At 43.4% G+C, this 17026-nt stretch overlaps 1 protein-coding gene and 1 long non-coding RNA gene across 2 annotated transcripts in view; one reads left to right on the plus strand and one right to left on the minus strand.

Annotated features, from left to right (window-relative positions):
• The window catches only part of CNKSR3 (CNKSR family member 3), a 50469-nt gene extending 46586 nt beyond the window's left edge, over positions 1–3883 (minus strand). Inside the window, exon 1 of the mRNA XM_045544603.1 lies at positions 3849–3883. The gene's annotated coding sequence lies outside the window, so the exon portion shown is untranslated. The remainder of the gene's footprint in view (positions 1–3848) is intronic.
• LOC123633396 lies at positions 855–16322 on the plus strand. Its single transcript, XR_006733587.1, has 3 exons — positions 855–904; positions 12122–12171; positions 16294–16322. It is a non-coding gene; the product is annotated as an uncharacterized LOC123633396 (long non-coding RNA).
• Positions 16323–17026: the final 704 nt, after the last annotated feature.

Below are 17026 nucleotides of genomic sequence, written 5' to 3' on the forward strand. Positions count from 1 at the left end.
AAAGGTACCACAACTAAACACAACGTCTGAAAGCTGGATTAGGAAGCCTCTACGGTTTCTTATGCTTCCAGAAGTCTGAGCTGCACACCTCACCTTTACTTACAAGAACAGAGTATGAAAAAGGAAATAAACTGCCCAGAAACTTAAATCCCAAACATCCTCAGAGCTAAAAAAATAATCAGCAAACAAATGAACTTGGTCTTGAGGAAAAAAACATATAAAACCCCTACCTACAAGGCAGGTTTTCTACCCCGATCACAGCCCTGAGCACACGAAACCCACTGCTGAGACTGCTGCGCCCTTGGAAACAGAGGCCGCGTGAAACCCAAACACTTAACGAAGACCCAGCCCAGGAGAACCCTGGGAAGCCCAATTAAGAGCAAACAAAGCCCCATTCACCTTGTTGATGGAACGGGCAGCTGATTTTCAGGATGAAGAACACACCACTGACCTCTTTTTAGGGCACCCAGCTGAAAAAACTGTAACGCTAAAGACAAAATAGAAATTTGGACTTTTAACCATTTGGGAAAAGCTAGTCTACACATCACTGAAGAGCTACCAAATATGTAGCAACAAATCCACAGCTTAAATTTCTTACAAAAGGCAAAACCAGGAGGAGTGGAAGCACAGCCAGTCCTAAAGCACTTGCTTGTTCCTAAAGCAAATTCAACTTTCCTGCTAGTAACCAACGCCCTCTTGGACTTAGGTCACTCCGAAGACGTCAGAAGATATAACCAAGAAACAACCATGCTTTGGGATTCACTACATAAGTTGGAGATACATTACTTAAACAAAACTTGGAACTAGCAGACATATCCACGCCAGGATAATTTGAGGGAGTAAAAAACAGAAGGACTACCTTAGCTCAAGGATTCAAATCATCCAGAAAACAACAGTCAGATGGGTAAGTAATTATCCCAGCTGAAAATTTTAACCAGGAAATTCTAGCTTCCAAGTTGTAGGACTCCCAAGCCCACCCTGTGCCACCCCCAACAGACTATATAACTTCCGGCCACCAGGAAAGGGACCCAGCCTGGCCCTCTCAGAAAGAACCCTGAGCTGCTGAACAAAGTCTAGTCATGGAGGAAGAAGTGCCCAGAGCAGAGACACGGGATAGAACAGAAGTTAGTATTGTCTGAAATCATTTTTGGAGGGAGAAATTTATGCTGACCTAAACCATTAAAAAAGTACTGACATGCAAATCATAAGTCATCTGAAGAGCTGATGGTCTAAAGAGATAATCAGAATTCAGAGTATAATGGCAGCTCTCACTGTTCAGCTTTGAGTTCTATTCCCTTGCTCCCACCTGAAAAAAAATGCATGACGAATTCAAAAGATAATACTGAGGGCAGAGAAGAAATATAACGTTGACTTATATGTCTCCAGGTGTGTGCGTGCGTACGCACATATACCTATATCTCAGATGTTTTTTTAAAAGTGCAAAATGAGAAATTCTAAAAACAAAAACAAAATTGTGGAGATGAACACAAAGCATACCACAATACTCTGATAAAAGGGATATGTACTTTCCAAGGTTGTTCGTTGTAATTCAGTAACCAAACCATTGTATCCAATTTTGCAATACTTGGAGGTGGGGGTCGGGGGGGGGGGGGGGGGGAAGGAGCCACATGTGAAACAGAAGAAAGGAATGTACTTTACCCAACAAGTTGTACTTTTTGCCCCCTCTAGCGAGGCTTGTTTTGCCAAAACTATAAATTAAATTTGGTCTAAAAACCAAACACTGGCAAGACTATTGTCCCTGGAGTGCTTCTGCTGAACCTAGGGTAGCATTAACTACGCAGTTCCCCGCACACACAGCAAGTTTAAGTTTATAGCACTGGGGAGAACCAGCTCATCGGAGGGACCACGCGGTGGCCACGGCAGCAAGCCTGGAACCTGGGCTTCAGCTTCGCCCGCTGCTTGGGTGCCAACGCTGCCCAGTGGAAAGTTCCACTGTGTGCAAGGGAACACAAACACATTCATCACCTCCCCTCCACCTGAGCCATCAGGATTTCCATGGAAAAACTGCTCATCCGACCCTCTCCCAACATGGCCAACATCATTTCAAAGTGCACGGTACCAACAGCAGGGCCACATATTAAATTAAAGCTCTGCATTAATAGGGGGCTGCATGGACGAGTGGGCACCTGCACACACGATGGCTCACAGATCCTTCTCATGGCCCCAGGGAGGATGCTGGCCAGGTTATTATTATCTCCAGTTTACTGATGAGGAAACCAAAACTCAGAGACCATCACTAAAAAGACAGAACCCAGAAACAAGTGGGTGCCAAATCCCTGTGGGGCCTGAGGTGGTCAATGAAGAAGTGAATGGAGGGGGAAAAAATGACTTGATTAAGTCTGTTAATTTACAGATCTTCTAATACTGAGTGCTTACTATGTCAGGCACCATGCAGTGCATTGTGAAAAGGGTATAATTTATAGTCACTGTTCAAGTAACTGAAGATTAAAGGATTGTCAACAAAGGAAGAAAGGGCTATAAGCCCATTTTACAGGCGAGGAGCAGTATGGCCTCTGGAGCCAGGAGGCCTGGATTCAGCTCTATCACTTCCCGCTGTGTGATCATGTGCAAGTTACTTAACCTCTCTGTGCCTTATTTTTCTCATCTACAAAATGGAGAGGGTAACAGTACCTACCTCCTGGGCTTAATTAGATGATGAAACATGTTAAAATTTGTAAATGAGTCAATATTCTTAACACAGTTATGAATATTGCCAGGTACGTAATAGATGCTATTTAAATGTTTGTGACAATAAAAAAAGAAGGTCAAAAAATAAATAAATACACTAGGGCTGCAGGAAGCTTTTAAGTAACTAGCCTAAAGTCACACAACCACTAAAAGGCAGAGTCAGGATTGAAAGCCATTTCCCAAGACTGTGAATGCGGAGTATGAACCCGGTGCGGGCTGGGGAGAGTTTTAGGTTTGACGGCAAGAATGTGCATTAGCAGCAGCTGATGCCTTTTACTTCCTCGGGTAGCAGAGGGGGGTTCACCAATACAAGGAGGGTGGAGAAAGGTCAAAACAGCTGCTAACTTGGGGACAGCTGCCTGGGACAATGGGGCAGATTTGTCAGGCAGCATTAAAGTCTTGCTAAATTTTTGTAATAATAGCTTTATTGAGGCATAATGCACACACCATACAATTCACCTCTTAAAGCACATAATTCAATGGGTTTCGGCAAGATTGTGCAACCCTGACCACAACCAATTTTAGAACATTTTTAATGCTCCCCCCCCACAAAGAAAACTCTGTACCCATTAGCAGTCCCTACCCCTAGCCCAATCCTTCTGAACCCTGGGTAACCACTAAGCTACTTTCTGGTTCTATGGATTTGCCTGGATGTTACACATAATGGATTCTGCGTATTTCACATAAATAGAATCACATAGTATGTGGTCTTGTGTGATTGGCTTCTTTCACTTAGCATAATGTTTTCAAGGTTTGTTAAAGCCTTCTTAACACACAACGTAAATGTCCCTCCCTTTCTCCAAACGCTGCTAGATTCCCACTGCACTGGGGAGAAAGTCCACAGCCAGCAAAGTCCGGTGGGATCTGCCTGGCAGCTGCCTGCTTCCCCAGCATCCTCTCGGGCCACGTTCTCCCCTGACCATGATGGGGGATCCCGGGCAGGCACCTCGGGCTCCTGTCTACCTCGAGGCCTTTCCCCGTGATGTCCTGTCTACCTAGAATGGTCTTGCCTCCTTAACCCTCAGTCTCAGCTCAAACCCCATACCCACAGGAAGCCTCAGCTGACCACAGTATGTAAAGGAGTCCAACAATCCTCTTATTCTCTGTGCATCTTGCCCCCTCCATGGGACTCACCATACCTGCGAGTATTTATGTGCTCATCATGCTGCATTTGTCTCCCCGCCTCTCTGCAGCACAGGGCCGGGACCATGCATGTCCGCATTACTCACCATCCTCCGACACAAAGGAGGCACTTAAGCATTGGTTGAATGAAAGAGGAAAAAAGGAAGGAACAGTCTGGGTGAGGTTGAAAACCACAGTTTAGAGAGGTGTAAATCGATCAGGTTGTATAATTCCCCGTACACACACCTGTCAGTATTCAGAGTGAACCTGTCCAATTCTCTCACCTTCTCACCTTTCACACACTCACTCACCACATATTTATTATGCAACCCCCGGGGACAAGGGCTGTGGACGTTCACCATGAGAAATCAGAAAGGGAAGGTCCCAGCCTTTGCAGCTTACGGCATGACCGGGGAAGAATTCCTACAAGTTTGCCGTAATTGTGGCTTCATGGGATGTTAGCTCTAGTTACTGGAGTGACTTAACAGAAGCTTTCTCTTGTTCTCCAGAAAATCCAGTTTTTACCACACTCTAGGGGCCAACACAAAATGCCCCATGTCCTGGCTACTTGAGTGATATTAATCAGAAGGGTCCTCTCATCTTACAGAGTCACCTTCGTGCTATGCAGGGGAACAGCAGGCCTGTGGCTCTGCCTCTCACGAACTCAGTGACCTCAAGCGGATCATGTGGCCTCTGTGCCAGTGTGTAAAATGCAGGGGCTGAAAGGTGACCTTGGGGCCCCACTGGCCCTACATTTCTGTGACTCTGTACTTCTTAGGACTCACCCTCTGCCCATCTTCAAGGGAATAAGGCATCAGCTTCTTTCCACACCCCTGTTAACAGAAAGGTCAGGCGTCTAATAGCAAAGCCAGCGGCCTGGGATAGGGCAGGTACGGCACTATCTGTATACAGTTAACTAACATGAAGAAATAGTTCTTTTGAGGTTGATACATTGAAAGACCATACAAGGGCAGAATTTCAAAGCACTGTTATACTTTTTTGTTTTGCATTGTGCTTAACAAAACATAGTGTGTGCACAGTGCATTTGATTTACAGAAACCCAGGTCTTGTGTTGGTTCAGCTGGGACTGTCAGGACAAAGAGCCATCCGTCTCCCTGTGATTGCTGCCCCATCGTGACAGCAGGAACAGCAAGGCCCCTCTGCTGTCCCTCCCACAGAGGGCGAGAGAGCAGACAAGACCATGTCTAAAGACCTTTCTGAACTTCTCAAAAGAAAAAACTATTCTACATGTGGAAACATTCACACTAACACGTAGTACACATCGTAGATTTAAGAAGCAACTGAAGAAGGTCAGAGGCTTGAGAGCCATAAAGCCCGCTGCCAGCGCCCTCTCACAAGTGACGTCACGGCGTGGCAGGGAGTGCGGGGGAAAACCTCCAAGTGGTCTGTTTGGCAAATGAACACAAGAGTTTCCACCTTCAGATTCACAAAACTGATAGCTTAAATAAAATTCTAAAGTCTTTAATGCAAAATACAAATAGGGTTGATATCTATCTTACCAAATACTGTGATTAAAAAAAAAAACCTTGAGTTTCCTCTGATATAATAGTCAAAAGAATAAAGTAGCATTGGAAAAAATGAAAATATAAAATTACACATTTAATAACAGCAAACAGGTGTCACTTTGTACGTGGCAGGTGCTTTCTAAGATTTAATAATACGGGAACCCTTAATCTTCCTAAGGTCCCGTGGAATGTGTACTGTCATTGTCCCACTTGGAGATGAGGGGATGAGGCACCCAGAGGGAGGCCCCTGCCCACAGCTCACACCCCGGGGCTGGCCCAGAGTCCCCCCTCCTCACAGCCAGATGCCCCCAAAATACAGTATGTTCACAGACGTCCCTTTAGCTGATCTCAGGAAAGAACAGTTCATTTCAGGTCATTAAAGCTGACTTTGCTCACTGCCTGTGGCTGCCATCAAAAATTTTAATGGCCCTGTAAATACAAACTGCTCTCCCACACAGATGGGTCAGACGAGAAAATACTTTTTACAGAAAGATATTTTCCAAAGCCTGTCTGCATCGAGTGAGGTAGCCTGAGTTTCTAAATAACACTCTAAAATTCTGGTGAGATGGACTCTATATATTTTTTCCAGGAAATCTGGAAATCTGGATAGAATTCTTTTCTAGCTCTTTCACATTTGAATGTGGCTCTAGACACTGACCCTTCAAGCCAGGGGTGACCTAAAAGTGTAGTGGCAAATCACATGGAAGTGACGGCCCCCAAGGATTTCACAGTATGGCATGCGCCACCATGGTAAGCTAATTTTTTTTTTTTTCCATAGAGACAGAGTCTCAGTATGTTGCTAAGTTGCCCAGGATGGTCTGGAACTCCTGGCCTCAAGCGATCCTCCTGCCTCGGCCTCCTAAAGTGCTAAGATTACAGGCATGAGCTACTGTGCCCAGCCTTTCAAAAACTTTAACTTATAAAAGGCAAGTTATCCCTTTCTGGGACCAAATAAAAATATGGTATGTGAGGCTGTGCCATTAGCATCTCAAAAAAAGACAAAGGCAGAGATAGACAATACTACAACAAAGCGAAAATGTCAAGTAGCTGTCAGGGCAGGTCAACACCTACCTGTGTCCCCTCCGGGCCTCCTGAGAGAAAGGCCCGTTCACTCTGCTCGTGTACTGACTCGTGTCTCTCCACACAAACAACAAAGGAAGCACCTGCCCCACAGAAACACGCACGAGCATGAGCAAGGATGCTGGCAAAATTTCGGAAATACTGTAAAACTTGAGGGTTCACTGTACAGAGTCTAGGACCCAGGCCCGGCCCTCAGGGAAAACCCGGGCCGTCTCTGAAAGAAAATTTGGGCGGGGTGGGGGTGGAGGGAGAGGAAGGATGAGTGAAGAAGGACCCGGGGAGCTATTCTCCTCCTAAGCTGTATTTTTTTATGATAGGGAAGAAACTGTGGGAGTGCAGCTCCAAGAAAAACAGTTAAGCCAAGAGAAAACAAAGAGGATAGCAGTGCAGGAGGCAGCACAGAGGGAGGAGAAACTTTTGGGAAGAGGAAACGCAGATTAGATGACTACTCTGTCTCCATTCTGAGCCCCCAAATAACCCTGACAGTCATTCCCAAGACCAGTCCTTAAGTGAAACAACAGCTACTGAAATCTGTCCCGTGGAACGGCCTACCCCATCCTCCCCAAACACCCCCGGAACTCACGGATATTTGACCTAAATCCCTCCATCCTTCATTTCCTGTGTGTTGTTTTGAAGAGGCATGGCCCTACCAACAGCACAAAAGTTTCCCGCTTAAGAGTCCTAAAAAAAGTGACATTTTCCCCCAATGAGTTCATTCCATCTGAGCCAACTTATAGTTATTTAACCAGGAAAAATGCATCAACTGGACGCTCCCATGTAACATCCGCCTGTGTGGGGCTTACCAATCCCTTCAGGGGCTCTCATGACATACACGGTCAACAGGTGGCCCTGAAGAGGCCAACAACTGGGGATGCCATCTTCTGCTTACGGTCATCGTCATTGCAACAGCTGTTTAGTCACCCAAGCAAAAGCCACAGGTCATATTCCTAAGAAGTAACCCCTTGAAGTGATTTTGCACAAGGCACTTCCCTTAACAGGAAAGTTGCACATCTAGAGTGATAGTCTCCTATTGAAAAAGGAAGTATTTAATTTGAAATTTATCTTTCTAACATATTATTTATTCATATATAAGTATGTACAGTACATATTTATAATATATTAATATTAATTCTATTATAATAATTATAAATAATAATTTGTTGATATAAATATTAATTAATATTAAATCTATATACATGTATATTTTATACACACACACATTCCATGACCATCCAATTTTAAAAAGTGCATCTGCGTATCATCGTCACTTCTGTCACACCACCTTCTTAAGAGTTTTTCTTCTGAAGACATCACTTTTTGAAGTTACCTGGATTATTAGCCTAATGGCTTCCTGTGCCCCCTCTCTCCAAAATGTCTACACCACAGAGTCAGGGATCTTGTCTGTCTTACTACCTGCAGTATCTCCAGCTTCTAGAACAGATTCTTGCTCACAGGAGGCACTCAGGAAGTAACTACTGAATGAATGAAAATGAATGCATCTGCATATACCAAAACAAAAGGAGGGAATGATGGAAAAATAAAAATAGACTGGACACAGAGTCAGACAACCTGGGTTTAGAAGCCAGCTTGACTTCTTAATTTCCTAAGTGTCTATAGACAGTTACTTACTCTCTAGACTTCACTCAGTTTCCTCAGGTCTAAACTAAGCTAACAAGAAGTACTGTGTTTAAGAGTGCTTTTTAAAGACATCTTGAGTCAATATTTATAGTGACATCAATGAAAAGGTTCATTAGCATAAATCCTTTAATAAGTGAGTTAATCTGGCAAGAGTGAACTTTCCCCATCTTCGACCACATTTGCAACTCTGATCAGCTACTTCTCAAGGATGTGACAATTTGTTTACAAATTATATAAATAGTAGAAAGTATAGTATAAAGACCAGGGTTCAAACCCCTACTCTACCACCCAACTTCTTTAAGTCTTTCCTCCCCATTATATAGATTAATAATAAATAGTTGAGTAATCCACAGATCTCAGCGTGCTACTGTGAAGATAAAAACATAACGTTATGCTTTGCCCAGCAGGTTAGAACTCGCCCATGTCAGTCTACGTTAGGATTCTGGCTCCAAAGGCCACTACAGTACCTCCAGGAAAAACACCATCCTAATAACACAGGGACAATGACAGAAGTCCCATTCCATTGGCAATGGTAGCAATGGCTCCAAGAAAAGCCTTCTATCACCAGCCACATGACTTTTACTACCAGATCTTTCTTATTAAGATATAATTCACATATCATAAAATTCACCCTTTTGGGTGTACAATTCAGTGGTTTTTAGTATATTCACAAAGTTGTGCAACAATCACCACTATCTTCAGTTGACCCTTGAACATGAGAGGGGTAGGAGTGCCGATACCTCACAAGGTTGAAAATCCACATATAACTCTGACTCCCCAGAAACTTAAGTAATAGCCTGCTTTTGACCAAAAGCCTTAGAGATAATATAAACAGATTATTAACATATAAATAGACTAGTATCTACATATATTTTATGCAATCATGACATACCTAGCTTTTTCTTAATTTTTTCAATATTCTAGGCTACAGGGTCCATCTTTGAGATTTTTCAAGCTGTCACAAATCTCCAAAAAATCTTCCAACACATTTAATGAAAAAATATGTGTACAGACCCACCTAGTTCAAACCCATGTTGTTGGAAGACCAACTGTAATTTGAGAATATTTCCACCACTCTAAAATGAAATACCCTATCCATTAGCTGTCATTCCTTACTCCCTCTTCCCTCATCCCTGCAATCACTAATCTACCTTCTATCTCTATGGATTCGCCTATTCTGGACATTTCATAGAAACAGAATCATATAATATATGACTGTGTACCTAGCTTATTTCACATGTCATATTTTCAAGGTACATCCACGCTGCAGCATACATCAGTACTTCAGTCCTTTCATGGCTAGTATTCCACTGTATAGATACACCACATTTTTTATCCATTCATCAGCTGATGGACACAGGTTATTTCCACTTTTTGGCTACTATGAATAATACTGCTATGAACATTCATGTACCGGTTTTTATGAGAATATATGTTTTCAATTCTCTTGGGTATATACCAGCAATGGGATTACTGGGTCACATGGTAACTCTGTTTTGCTGTGGAAGAACCATCAGACTGTTTTCCAAAGGAGCTGTACCTTCCCTTTTACGTTCCTGCCAGCCATTTAGGAAGGTTCCAATTTTTCCACATCTTCACCAACACTCATTATTAGCCATCTTTTTTATTATAGCCATACTAGCAGGTGTGAGGTAGTAATTATCTTATTGTGTTATCAGATTTTAACACCCAAATTTTAAATAGGTCCTTAGAAACAGAAACTAAATGCCAGAGAACAGGAGAAAAAAATCCACATTACACCAAGGCAGTATTCCCCAGCTTCAATCATGATTTTGCCAAATCTGAGCATCATTTCCACTATTATTTGCTTAATTATTAAATATCAATTCATTAATTTTTAAAGAATCTTTAAGTCACTGCTATAAATTGGTATCACTTGCCATAAATAGAATGTATCATAAAAAGAAAGCAAAGTTAGCTAGATGTAATTGTCTCCCAGGGCCTGCTTATTCATGTTAAAAAAAAATCTGCAAATGACAGGTGCAGGAAAATGGTAGCTACAAACACATTCTTCTCTTGATCTCATCAGACAGACTGGACAGAAAGGTTCTAACACCGTGAGCCATGAGGGAGGCAGAGACTCACTGCGACGTCCACGGCCCTTCTGATGTCCTCACTTTGGGAGACCCTGCCATAGTGTTTTAGGAAATACCAATCCTGAAAGAGAAGGTCAGAAAAATGAGTTCCAAAGGTGAGACGAGGTGGCTCACGCCTGTAATCATAGCACTCTGGGAAGCTGCGGCGGAAGGATTGCTTAAAGCCAGGAGTTCGAGACCATCCTGAGCAAGAGCAAGACTCCGTCTCCACAAAAAACAAAAATTAGGCAGACATGATGGCACGTGCCTGTAGTCCCAGCTACTAAAGAGGCTGAAGCAGGAGGATCACTTGAGCCCAGGAGTTTGAGGCTGCAGTGAGCTACGATGATGCCACCACACTATACATAGGGCAACAGAGTGAGACTCTGTCTCAAAAGAAGAGAAAAAAAAAATGAGTTCCATAGTGGTAATTACACTGGAGGTTTTGGCAAACAATTATCTAAATAGCCCATTACACTTGGCTGAGGGGCGTCCCTTCTTCATGTGAACAAACTTTGTTGAGCACATTTCCAATAAGTCTGCCCATCCTCTAGCTGCAAGCACCTGGATTTTCAAGTTTCAACAAAAACAACTTTCAGAGTAAATATATGTAATATAAATTAAAATAAAGAGCACCTGCCCAGGGCAGGCAAGTCCAGACAACGCTATCCATAATGTGACAAAGTGCCTGGATGGGCTCTGCTGACAGAACTGGCCCTGAATGTAATAAAAAACACAATGTGCTGGCTGTGCTTACCTACGGTTCAGCCTTCCTCTCCCAGCCCGACACACGTATATTTATACATGAGTTAGATAAAAACAGCCAGTGACAGCATATTTGGGTGCCTCCAGATTTTAAGACTAATTATCATCTGTCATCATCCAAGCTTAATAAAATACTAAACAGTATATCACATTAAAATAAAAAGAGTGATTATTAAATTGGAAGGGACTCCATTGCCTCTTTACCTGGGTGCGCGTCCTCAGCCCTCCGATCTCAGCGCAGACATCCCTTTCTCTGGACATCCCCAAGGCCCCCAACACTGACCCCCCCATCCCCTGCTTATTCTGTAACTCATGGCATCTTTACTTTCCCTTCAGAGCACATATCACTATATAATTTACTATTTGCAAGGCTGGCGTCTGTTTCCCAATACAGCAGACACCAGCCATGTTCCAGTCACTGTCATACCCCTAACAATGAGGACAGTTCTTGGGACAGAGGAGGTATTCAGGAATTATATGTTGAATGGATGGGTTCAAAGGATGTCAAAATTGTTTTCATTTTATAAAACTGGTAAGGCTTGACCACGTTTAGACCTACCACTAAGAATACACTTCAAAAAGGCAAAAGGGTGCAGGGCAGGGGCTTGCTAGCTTCCTGGAGTTTCCTGCTATCCAACTGCAATCCGGCCCATCCCATCCCAATAGGAGCCTCCCTTTCTTCCAATGTGACTTCCAAACAACTAAGTTAGGAACTTGACTCTATCAGCAAGCTTCTGTGGAGGGCCTGCTGGTCAGTGGAGAAGGTGGTGATGAGGGAGAGAACAAGGTAAGAAAACTAAAATTTATTGAGTGCTTACCATGATATACGTACTCCTTATTTAATCCACAACATAAAAGCAAGACTTGCAAAATTTCGTAACTAGTTCAAAGTCATACAGCTATAAATCGTCAAAAAGGAAGAAATACCTAATTCTTTATGAGCTGAAGAAGTTAGACAAGTCCTACCTAGAGAGCCATTACAAGCTGAAATAGGCCTAAAAAATGGACAATAGTTAGAATAAAGAGCCAGGAGAGGCAACAAGACACAACTACTGAGAAGAACTTTTGTTAACTGGCTATTTCCTATATGCCAGGCACAGGACTAAAGCATCTGACTCCCATTATTTCATTTATTCTTCATGTAAACTCTAGGCGGTGGACACTATGATTATATCCATTTTGCAGGGGAAAACTGTGGCTTAAGAGAAGTACCTGGACAAGGTCATTGGTAGCTGGTAAGTGTCTAGAATCTCAACCCCAGCCTGTATGAGTTCACAGCCAGAGCACTGACCCCGTCTTCAACTCCCACCACCATGCTGGAGAGTGGCATGAATGAGGCACAGAAGTGGAAATGAGGAAATTATGCATTGCATGTCAAGATGGCACAGAGTGTAGTGAGCAGAGATGAATGACAGAGCCCCTGCTCTCTAGGAGCTTCTATGCATGGATAGAAGACAGAGACGACAGAGCAGCTGTTAAGAGTATGGAGTCCACAGCCCGGTCGCCTGGACTCAAACGCTGACTAGCTGTGCAACTTACACTGTCACTAAATTTCCTTGTGCCTCAGTCCCCTTCATTACAAAATGGCAATAATGATCAGACCTACCTCATAGGGTTATTAAAAAAATGGGGTGACATAAAATCCTTAAAACATACCTGGCACACAATAAGCACAAGTGAATATTAGCTAGTATTGTTCTTGGTACAAATGGGAAACAAAGTTAGATGGGGAAACTACGGCCAAAGCAAAGGACAATGGAAGGAGAGTTCAGCAGTGTCTGAAGAATGTGCAAGATGAATGGGGGCTGGCTTAAGCGAGAGGTGCCCTCATAAAGACTGCTGGCAACCCACACAAGTGATGTGCGTGCTCTGGCATAGATGTTGGCTATGGCATCACAAGAGAAAGAAATGGACAGGCTTAGATGGCAGACTAGAACACCACATGAAAGGCAAAAATTAACCAAAGAGGGTTTGAAAGAATGAGAGCTCCATGCAAACGAAAACCAGGACTGTTTTGGTCATCATCATAGTCCCAACAGCTAGGACAGTTCTTGGGACAGAGGGAGTATTCACGAATTATTTCTTGAATGGATGAGTTCAAAGGATGTCAACATTTTAATTTATAAGGCTTATAGGTGTGGCCATTTGAAGAACTATCACTATGAATACATTTCAAAAAGGCAAAAGGGTGCAGGACTTTTGTCCATTCTTTTAGGCCTAGTTCCACTTGTATGTGCTCTCTGGCACTTGTCTAACCTCTTCAGAGCAAGAAGAACTAGATACTTGTTCCTGTTTGACCACTTATTAGCTGTGCAACTTTGAGCAAGTTACTAAATTTTACAAGTCTCAGAGTTTCCTGCTAACCACCTGCAATCCAGTTCATACCCTACAATAGGAGCCCCCTTTCTTCTGATGTAACTTCCAAATAACCAGTTAGGTACTTTGAAAGAAATACTTAGGTACGTAGGTATTTTTGAAAGAAATAACCAAGGTTTTGGACCAGGTTCAAACTCTACGCCAGACAGAAAATGGTGACATGAAAGGGAGGGGAGGAGTGGAGGAAGAAGATGAAGTAACGCATGTCCTCTCGCATCTGCTGAGTTGACAGTGGCTATAAGTGAGTCAGAAAGTGGGCAGGGCCTGTGGGCCCCGGGAGGCTCCGGACCAGGACCCTGAGAAAAAGCTGGGCAAGGAAATTACCATGTACAATGTTTATATAGCACACGGTTAACTCAGACTCATTTATTGTTCTGAAGAGTGCACTGGATCAGTCTTATTATCTCCCTCTTACACATGAGGAAATTGATGTAGAGGGACTAAGAAAATTGCTGAAGATGACACAACTAGAAAGCGGTAGAACTGGTCTTGAGGTCCAGGTTCATTCAACTCCAGAACCCATTGTCTTCCCTCTGGGAGTCACAGAGAAGCCAGGAGACTACCCAAGCTCTCCTGAGAAGCAGCACTCAGAGTTACAGCATGCCTGGCCCTTTCTACCCTGCCCCTCCTGGCCACCCTTCTTCTCTTGGCCAGCCCTCCCTCCCTTCTCCAATTCAGCACTGTACTCATTAGACAAGATCCAGTGATAATCCTCCCTCATCCGTGGAGTTTTCAAGCCACCCTCCCCAAGTGGATGTGGTTACCTCCCCCGACTCCTGCAGCCTCTGCTGCCCACCCCACCTGCCCGGCGTGTACAGACCACCCTCAACTCAGGTGTGGTGATCTGGCCAGGCCATCATAGGCCACCCTGCTGATGGGCAGGGCTGATTCTGCTCATGTGCCTTTCCTGGGGCCTCTTCCTTCCTCTCAGCTCCATCCAAGTCACCTGGGAAGCCGAATGCTTGGTCAAAGGTCAACCTTCTGGGGAGAGGACTCTTGTTCAGCTGTGGGTATCTCTGGGGCTGGGCTACTGTACTGCATCTCTGATACATGGCAGGTCCTGCAGTTATCTCTCCTCTACTACTTCCTCTTCCAAACTAGAATTTAAACTTCTAGAAAGAAGTCATTTCCTTGTGGTGTTAGCAGTGCTTTACACATGGTGGTAGAAGACCAATAAATAATCATCATTGCCAAAGATGATGAAAAAAACCTTTAGTACAGTAGCACCTGCAGCGACCTCACCTCACACACCTTGGAACCAGAGGGTAAGCCAAGAAGCCTCTGGGCAAACATAGAAGAATAAGAAGGCCAGGGGAGTTTCTTTTGCTCTGCAAACACAGCAGCATTGCCAGTAGAAGTAACAATATTGTAGTCTTTTTCTTTTCAGATATGGATGGCTCAATGTTAGAAAGACTTGCAAAATATAAAATGAACCCTTCTTCTTGGAAATGTTAAAGACAAGACAGAAATGATGCAGTAAACTACATTCACTTGACTTAACACAAGAACTTCTCAGACTCTCACCCTGAGCCTATTTATTTCTATTTTATTAAGCAAATAAGTTATTTTGTTTTCCAGCCTTCAAGAGAGACAAATTGAGCAAATTTAAAAGAGGCACAGGTGGGTATGCTGCTAGAAGCATCAGCCACCTAGAAACCAAGGATGGTAACTTAGAAAACATGGCACTCGGGGGTCACTTGGCCAACAGTCACACAAGATTCAGTACCTATCATTAGGGCTATCACACACTTCAATAATTGTGAATAATTCATTCTTTCATAAACAAGGAGCAAAGAAATTGTTAACTCATGTCAAATGCACTCTGTGAGCACAAAAAGTTTAAAATTTTGTTTTAGAAAAATTTCTATCCAAAATGAGAGGGAAAAATAAAAATTATCTAGGTCTTAAAGTGATGAGGTTCCATTATCAGGAAAATTCATGCCTATGGAACAGTTAATTCCCTCACCAAGCCCAGTAAACAGAATGATACATCATATCAATTCTCTCAGAAGAACTGCAGAATACCCACTTTCTTATCCTTTTTAACTTTACAAACAACCCAGCTACAAGACGTACATGGCTACGAGGTCAGCTGTCTTGAAGCCAATTTAAGAGCCTAACGAACCATATTTTTACATAAGGAACCCACTTTATTTCAAAGCATTCAATGTATTTCAAAGAAAAGCAGTTCTTTAAAACTTTTCAATCACTGAACCATCAAAAATGATTATAACATTGTGACTTCTTTGGAATACATGGGAAGCTACCAGTTTTGCAGAGTGGAAAAAAAATTCTCAGAGCTTCTCTGTAATTTTTAGTACAGTTTAAAAATATCACTAATAGAATGGTATTGGTACTACCTATCGATAAATTACCAGGTCAGCAAATTCTGGGCCCATCCAAGGTGGCGGAAGAGCAGGATCACTAAAACACTTCCTTCTCTTCCTAAAGCTTGTCTGCAGTTTTTCTGTCATCCTCACTGCTCTTCCTAACCCCCAGATATACTCACGTGACTCCCCCAGTTTAGACCCTTCAATGGTTCTCCAACCATGCACTCCAAGGATGAGCCCAGACTCCCTGACATCACTCAGCACCAAGCACTAGTGGAGCCTTGACTGGAAAATGTCCCTGCTCTCATGGGGCTCCTGTCCTAACAATGGAAGACAGGCAACAAACACACAAACCTCTAACAGGTCAGGCAATAAGTGCAAAGAGCAAGGCTAAGGCAAGCAAAGGAAGTAGAGCAGGCACTAGTCCAAGAAAGCCTCTCAACGAAGGGGAGGACAGTCCTGAAGGAAATGACATTACCATATGACAGGCAAAGGCCTTCCAGCGCTGGCCGTAGGCTTGCTGGCCAGGCTCCTCTCCTGCCTCTCCTAGTCTTGCATCCTACACTCCAGCCTCAAGAGTCAGGGTTTCTTACCTAACATCCCCTGCTGCTTCACACTTACACAAATTTGCATCTGATCTTCCACCTGCAGTGCCACCTACACTCCCATGTAACCTGGCAAACTCCTCCTGATCCTCCAAGGCTCCCCGGAAGCTTCTCCTCCCTTGTGAAGCCTTCTCTGGACACCAGCCACACACCAGCTTCCTCCCCAGCAAAGTATTTCATGTCTCCCTCCGCCACACCGGACCGTGCACTGTTGATCCACGTGTCTGACTCCCCAGCAAAGTGCAGCTCCCGAAGATCCAGAGCTGTGTCGCTCATCCCCGCAGCTGCAGCGCCAGGCCCTTCAAGGCAACTGCCCCTTGAGAGACTCAGTTAATGAAGGAATGAAATGCACGTGCTCCTTTTGCAATGCCATTTTTTAAAAGATCTGCCCAGGAAGAAAGCACAAATTCACGAATGCCCTTTTTACTTAAAACTCCCTTTGTAAAAATAACTCTCTTTTTTTTCCTGAAAGCTGCATGTTTTAAAAGTCCTTTTGGCTTCTTCTCCCTATAAAATTATCTTGACACCTAGCCATGTATCACGGCACATGAAGCAGCTATAACTCTGCAGTTGGAAAAACATTATACTGTGAAGGAAGAAACTCTATCTGCCAAGACACCGAAAGGATTGCTAAAGATGTAATGAGAATGTCATGTTGGACACAATGAAAAGCAGCTCATACTCTCCTTTGTAGCCCGTGATCACTTTTACAAACAACATTTCCTGAATCCTACATACTAAAACTTTCTTTTTTAGGAGGATAAATTGTTTAAAAGGGA

This window comes from Lemur catta, chromosome 2 (assembly GCF_020740605.2).
Source record: "Lemur catta isolate mLemCat1 chromosome 2, mLemCat1.pri, whole genome shotgun sequence".
NCBI lineage: Eukaryota > Metazoa > Chordata > Mammalia > Primates > Lemuridae > Lemur > Lemur catta.